This window comes from Staurois parvus, unplaced genomic scaffold (genome assembly GCF_062004578.1).
Source record: "Staurois parvus isolate SC_StPar_1 unplaced genomic scaffold, SC_StPar_1.0 ptg001246l, whole genome shotgun sequence".
Taxonomy (NCBI): domain Eukaryota; kingdom Metazoa; phylum Chordata; class Amphibia; order Anura; family Ranidae; genus Staurois; species Staurois parvus.
The window spans coordinates 1,026,126-1,033,645 of NW_028319042.1; positions in this window are offsets into that span (position 1 = coordinate 1,026,126).

Sequence of the window (7,520 nt, forward strand, 5' to 3'; positions counted from 1 at the left end):
TAGAACTGTTAATATCCCGATAACTTTCACATAATCCTCTTTTCCTGCCATCACATGCAATTGGCTCTTCCATCATACTTCCGAAGGAGAAGCATTGTACTCATTTAACAAAGCAGCACAAAATGCAGCAATTCACAGTAACCAATCGAGGTAACCAAAGTAACCAAAAACACAAAGCAACTAAAGTAACTAATCAACGTAACTAAAGTAACCAATCAGCAATAATCTCTTAACCACTAGCCTACAGGGCACTTCTACCCCCTTCCTGCCTACCGGGCACTTCTACCCCCTTCCTGCCTACCGGGCACTTCTACCCCCTTCCTGCCTCCCGGGCACTTCTACCCCCTTCCTGCCTACAGGGCACTTCTACCCCCTTCCCGCCTACAGGGCACTTCTACCCCCTTCCTGCCTCCAGGGCACTTCTACCCCCTTCCCGCCTACAGGGCACTTCTACCCCCTTCCCGCCTACCGGGCACTTCTACCCCCTTCCCGCCTCCCGGGCACTTCTACCCCCTTCCCGCCTCCCGGGCACTTCTACCCCCTTCCCGCCTCCAGGGCACTTCTACCCCCTTCCTGCCTACAGGGCACTTCTACCCCCTTCCTGCCTACAGGGCACTTCTACCCCCTTCCTGCCTACAGGGCACTTCTACCCCCTTCCTGCCTACAGGGCACTTCTACCCCCTTCCTGCCTACAGGGCACTTCTACCCCCTTCCTGCCTACAGGGCACTTCTACCCCCTTCCTGCCTACAGGGCACTTATATCCCCTTCCTGCCTACTGGACACTTCTACCCCCTTCCTGCCTACTGGACACTTCTACCCCCTTCCCGCCTACAGGACACTTCTACCCCCTTCCCACCTACAGGGCACTTCTACCCCCTTCCCGCCTACAGGACACTTCTACCCCCTTCCCGCCTACAGGGCACATCTATCCCCTTCCCGCCTACAGGACACTTCTACCCCCTTCCCGCCTACAGGGCACTTCTACCCCCTTCCCGCCTACAGGGCACTTCTACCCCCTTCCCGCCTACAGGGCACTTCTACCCCCTTCCCGCCTACAGGGCACTTCTACCCCCTTCCTGCCTACAGGGCACTTCTACCCCCTTCCTGCTTACAGGGCCCTTATACCCCCTTCCTGCCTACAGGACACTTCTACCCCCTTCCTACCTACAGGGCACTTCTACCCCCTTCCCACCTACAGGACACTTCTACCCCCTTCCCGCCTACAGGGCACTTCTACCCCCTTCCTGCCTACCGGGCACTTCTACCCCCTTCCTGCCTACCGGGCACTTCTACCTCCTTCCTGCCTACCGGGCACTTCTACCCCCTTCCGGCCCAGGCCAGTTTTCAGCTTTCAGCGTTGTCGCACTTTGAATGACAATTGTGCGGTCATGCAACACTGTACTCATATGAAATTTTTATAATTTTTTGAGACAGATAGAGCTTTATTTTGGTGGTGTTTAATTACCTCTGGGTTTTTTATTTTTTGCTAAACAAACCAAAAACTACTGAAAATTTTGAAAAAAAACACATTTTTGTTATAAACATTTTGTAAATAAGTGATTTTTCTCCTTCACTGATGTGCGCTAATGAGGATGCAGTGATGGGCACTGATAGGTTGCACTGATAGGTGGCACTGATGGGCACTGATGAGGCACTAGTAGGTACCACTGATGGGCATTGACAGGAATCACTGATGAGCACTGAAAGGCAGCACTCATATACGGCACTGACTGGCAATGTTAGGTGGCACTGACTGGCACTGTTAGGCAGCACTGACAGGCACTGATAGGCGGCATTGATGCACACTGATAGGCGGCACTGACGGGCACTGATAGGCGGCACTGATTGGTAGCACTGATAGGTGGCACTGACTGGCATTGATAGGCGGCACTGTCTGGCACTGATAGGTGACACTGAAAGGCAGCTCAGATGGGCACTGATATGTGGCATTGATGTGGCACTGATAGGCACTGGCAGGTGGCATGGATGAGCACTGACAGCTGGCACTGATGGACACTGACAGGTGGCACTTCTGGGACCACACTGATCATCAGGGCACACTGATCATCAGTGCCCTGATGATCAGTGTACATGTCCCCTCTGAGGAATGCTGATTACCAGCTCTCCTCTCCTCTGTCAGCGTGACAGCTCGTGAGGAGAGAAATGCCGATAACTGGCATTTCCCTATTTATATGCGATCAGCTGTGATTGGACACAGCTGATCACATGACCGAGCCGACATCTTCGGGTTTTTCCATCGATTGATGATCCGCTGTATCCGAAGGACACAGCGCACCACCGATCGTCGCGCTGCACACTCCCGGAGCCACGCATGCGTGGTTAGAATGGGAGGACGTCATATGACAAACCCCCCTCCCAGCACAAATCCTCTCCCCATCCTAGCACAAATCCCCCCTTACAACCCCCATCACAAATCCTCCCCACTTCAACCATCACTCCCCCTTCTGGCAAAAATTCTCTCCCCTCCTAAATCCTCTTCCCCTTCCAGCACAAATCTCTGTACCCCCCTTCAAAAACAATTTCCCCTCCCTGCAAAAAATCCTTGCCCATATTCCCCCTATTAGCACAAATGCTCCCTCCCAGCACAAATCCTCCCCATTTCAACCATCACTCCCCCTTCTGGAACAAATCCTCTCCCCTTCCCTTTGGGGTTCCTGGTGCTAGCCTGCCCCTGCTAGGGGAATGTGTGGAGCCAAGCATCAGGACTTGTTCTACCACTGGGCTCTGGGACTTAGCCCGGATCTATTGGAAGCTGGCATTGTGTTAATATCCCAGGATGGTCCAGCAGAATCCAGATTGGTTGGGAGGTATGATTTTGCTTCCCTAATATGTTTGCACCCAGGGCAACCGTTCCTGTTATTATGTCCATCCTGCACCACTGGTCCTTGTTCACATTGTACATTCATGCATTGTGCTACATCATTTTCCATCGCAGCCAAAATGACTGAGGCTCGGTTCACACTGCCACAACTTGGGATCCCCCAAGTCACATGACATGTAATCCCATGTTAGTCAATGAGAGGCGTCTTACTTAGCACTATTGAAGTCACTCTGACTGTAGAAAAGGTTCCTGTGCTACTTCAAGGCAACTTCTATCCGACTTGTGCCCATAGACTTCAATAGAATTTGCCTACAAGTTGGACAGAAGTTGCCTTGAAGTAGTACAGGAATCTTTTCCAAAGTCAAACCGACTTCAGTAGTGCTAATTAAGACGCCTCTCATTGACTAGACTCAGCTCACACTGCCATGACTTGGGATCCAACTTGTGAGTCCCCCCAAGTCGCATGACATGTGAAATCCCATGTTAGTCAATGAGAGGTGTCTTAATTAGCACTACAGAAGTCGCTCCGACTGTAGAAAAGGTTCCTGTGCTACTTCAAGGTGACTTCTATCCGACTTGTGCTGATAGACTTTAATAGAAGTTGCTTCCAAGTTGGACAGAAATCGCCTTGAAGTAGTACAGGAATCTTTTCCAAAGTAAGAGCGACTTCAGTAGTGCTAATTAAGACGCCTCTCATTGACTAGACTCAGTTCACACTGCCATGACTTGGGATCCAACTTGTGAGACCCCGCAAGTCGCATGACATACGAAATCCCATGTTAGTCAATGAGAGCTGTCTTAATTAGCACTATTGAAGTCACTCCAACTTTAGAAAAAGTTCCTCTACTACTCCAAGGCGACTTCTATCCTACTTGTGCCCATAGACTTTATTAGAAGTCGCCCCCAGGTGGGATCCTCGTCTATATTGATGTGATTTGGATCCGACATTACAGGAAGATTACCCAGGCAAAGTCACATGGCATGAAAGTCACTTCAAAGTCACATCAAAAGCAGGGGCGGACTGACCATTTGGAAACTCAGGCACTGCCCGAGGGCCTGGGGTCAGCAGGGGGCCCCATGAGATGCCCCTGGTACATTTTTCATAGGTTTTTTTGAGTTTGGGCAAGGACACAGGGGCCCCATGATCCCCTATTGCCCAAGGGCCCCATGAGTTGTCAGTCCGCCCCTGATCAAAAGTCAAACTCAAGTCACCAGCAAATCGACAAGAAGTCGCCTTTCAAAGTCGCTTCATAAGTCGTACACCTTTCAGGTCGTAGTAGTGTGAACCGTGTGTAAGCAAGAGAATCTATTGGCTTTAACAGGACCTTTTCAAACCAATAGAATCGGGTTGATTTACTAAATGCAAAGTGCCGAGGCTTCAGAGCTTATTGAATGAGGTGAAGCTTCACTTTGCAAAGAATACCCAATCACAAGCAAGGAACATTAAAAAAAAAACTGCATTTTTTCTTGCACATGATTGGATAATGGAAGTCAGCAGAGCTTCTGCTAATTTACTAAGCTCTGGAGCAACTGTACTTTACAAAGTGCACAGTCTAAAAAAAATCTGAAGAATATATTTAAAATATATATATTTTTAAAAATATATATTTTATAAATATATTCTTCAGATTTTTTTTAACATATAAAAAAAAGTCATGTTAATATTTATTTTTACATATATTTGTGAATGTATTCCAAAAATGTAGATTTGTATTTTTAAAGACATACAGTATATTTGAAATGTATTTTTAAAAATATTTTTCATATATTTTGTAATAAAAACACATTTCAACATGCAGTATATATATTATTATACAGGATTTATATAGTGCCAACAGTTTTCTCAGCGCTTTACAATATAACGGGAGACAATACAGCAACAATACAGTTCAATACAAGAGGGATAGGAGGGCCCTGATCCTTGGAGCTTACAATCTAGGAGGGAGGGGCTAGTGGTAGAAAAGGTAGTAACTGTGGGGGATGGACTGGTTGGAAGAAGATTCCATTATTAGCTGAAGGCAGGATAGGCTTCCCTGAAGAGATAGGTTTTCAGAGATCACCTAAAAGTGAGCAGAGTAGGCGATAGTCTGATAAATTGGGGTAGAGAGTTCCAGAGGATGGGAGAAGCTCTGGAGAGGCCCTGGAGACCAGCATGGGAGGAGGAGACAAGGGAGCTAGAGAGCAGGAGGTCTTGCGAGGAGCGGAGAGGACGGTTTGGGTGATATTTGGAGACAAGATTGGTGATGTAATTTGGGGTAGAGTTATAAATGGCTTTATATGTTATTGTTAATGTTTTGAATTTTATCCGTTGGGCAATGGGAAGCCAGTGGAGGGATTGGCAGAGAGGGGTGGAGGACACTGAGTGGAGGTCAGTGGGGGGATTGGCAGAGAGGGGTGGAGGACACTGAATGGAGGCCAGGATTGGCAGAGAGAGGCGGAGGACACTGAGTGGAGACCAGTGGAGGGATTGGCAGAGAGGGGTGGAGGACACCGAATGGAGGCCAGTGGAGGGATTGGCAGAAAGGGGTGGAGGACACTGAATGGAGGCCAGTGGAGGGATTGGCAGAGAGGGGTGGAGGACCCCGAGTGGAGGCCAGTGGAGGGATTGGCAGAGAGGGGTGGAGGACACTGAGTGGAGACCAGTGGAGGGATTGGCAGAGAGGGGTGGAGGACACTGAATGGAGGCCAGTGGAGGGATTGGAAGAGAGGGGTGGAGGACCCCGAGTGGAGGCCAGTGGAGGGATTGGCAGAGAGGGGTGGAGGACACTGAATAGAGGCCAGTGGAGGGATTGGCAGAGAGGGATGGAGGACACTGAGTGGAGACCAGTGGAGGGATTGGCAGAGAGGGGTGGAGGACACTGAGTGGAGGAAAGTGGAGGGATTGGCAGAGAGGGGTGGAGGACACTGAGTGGAGGAAAGTGGAGGGATTGGCAGAGAGGGGTGGAGGACACTGAATGGAGGCCAGTGGAGGGATTGGCACAGAGGGATGGAGGACACTGAGTGGAGGCCAGTGGAGGGATTGGCAGAGAGGGAAGGAGGACACTGAATGGAGGCCAGTGGAGGGATTGGCAGAGAGAGGTGGAGGACACTGAATGGAGACCAGTGGAGGGATTGGCAGAGAGGAGTGGCAGATACAGAACGGTTAGTAAGGTGGATGAGTCTGGCAGCAGCATTCATGAAGGACTGAAGAGGTGATAGCCTGAGATTAGGTCGGCCATTGAGGAGGGAGTTACAATAGTCAATATATATATATATTTATTGAAATATATTGAATACGGCCAAAATTGTAGCATTTCAAATATATGTCAATGTATTTGGGAAGAATTTTTTTAAAATATATTTCAAATACATTTTTCTTCCATATGGGTAGTAAGTCAATCCCATTGTGTTCCTATGTTGGAAATAGGTGACCTGTTCACACAAGATATTGCATGTCCTCATTTTGGAGGTAAATCACGCATGCTGCATGGGGTGTGTTCACCTACATTTAGCCATGTAAGTCATCATGATTTCTTTCAGAAAGGCAATGCAGCTCAATGCATCTAAAAATCAGGTCAAATCAACGCACATGTCCGCACAGGTTGTTGTATGAATTTAGTGTCCGCATAAATATCGCGCTGCGCCTTTTTTTTTCTCCCCATTTTACATAGAAAACAAAACAAAAAAATTAAACCTACTTCTCAGCTTTTTATGTGGCTTTAAATTGCTCTTTTATTACCCTGGGTGACATCTCGCATGCATGAAATTATCAAATCGCATTAGTGGAAGAGAAACTCTGGAAAATGCTTGCTCAGGTCAAAAATCTAAATAATCTTCTTAGAGGACCAGCATTTGTTTATTGTTAACGGCCATTTTTATGGCTAAATAGAGTTTTGGGAATGTCATAAATGACACCAGGGGTAAGCAAAATTATTTATACTGCTGCAATGTAATACAATGAGGGAGATTTGTATCAGGCTAAAGCAATTTTCCTTGTTGGGATTTTTATATTTTGTAATTTATAAAAAGAGAGGAAACATTAACATTGTGAAGTAAGATGGTGAGTGTAGTAGAAGGGGAGAAACACCAAATACAACCCTTTTCTCCATATTGTCAGATAGCTGGGTCAGGGAACATCACATTAAGTCCAATACGTTTTCCTATAATTGTCCAGCTAAAGTCAGCTAAGTTTCAGAATCAAAAAGCAATATTAGATAAAATATAAAATGTTCCTTTAATTAGTCTGGAAAGTTGTATTGCTTATAATAAATCAGCCTATCCATTCACCAAAGACCGGTGACATCACTGAGAATGCAGCCTATCCATTCACTAGAGACCAATGACATCACTGAGAATGCAGCCTATCCATTCACTAGAGACCAGTGACATCACTGAGAATGCAGCCTATCCATTCACTAGAGACCAGTGACATCACTGAGACTGCATCCTATCCATACACTAGAGAGCGGTGACATCACTGAGAATGCAGCCTATCCATTCACTAGAGAGCAATGACATCACTGAGAATGCAGCCTATCCATTCACTAGAGAGCGGCGACATCACTGAGAATGCAGCCTATCCATTCACTAGAGAGCGGCGACATCACTGAGAATGCAGCCTATCCATTCACTAGAGACCAATGACATCACTGAGAATGCAGCCTATCCATTCACTAGAGACCAATGACATCACTGAGA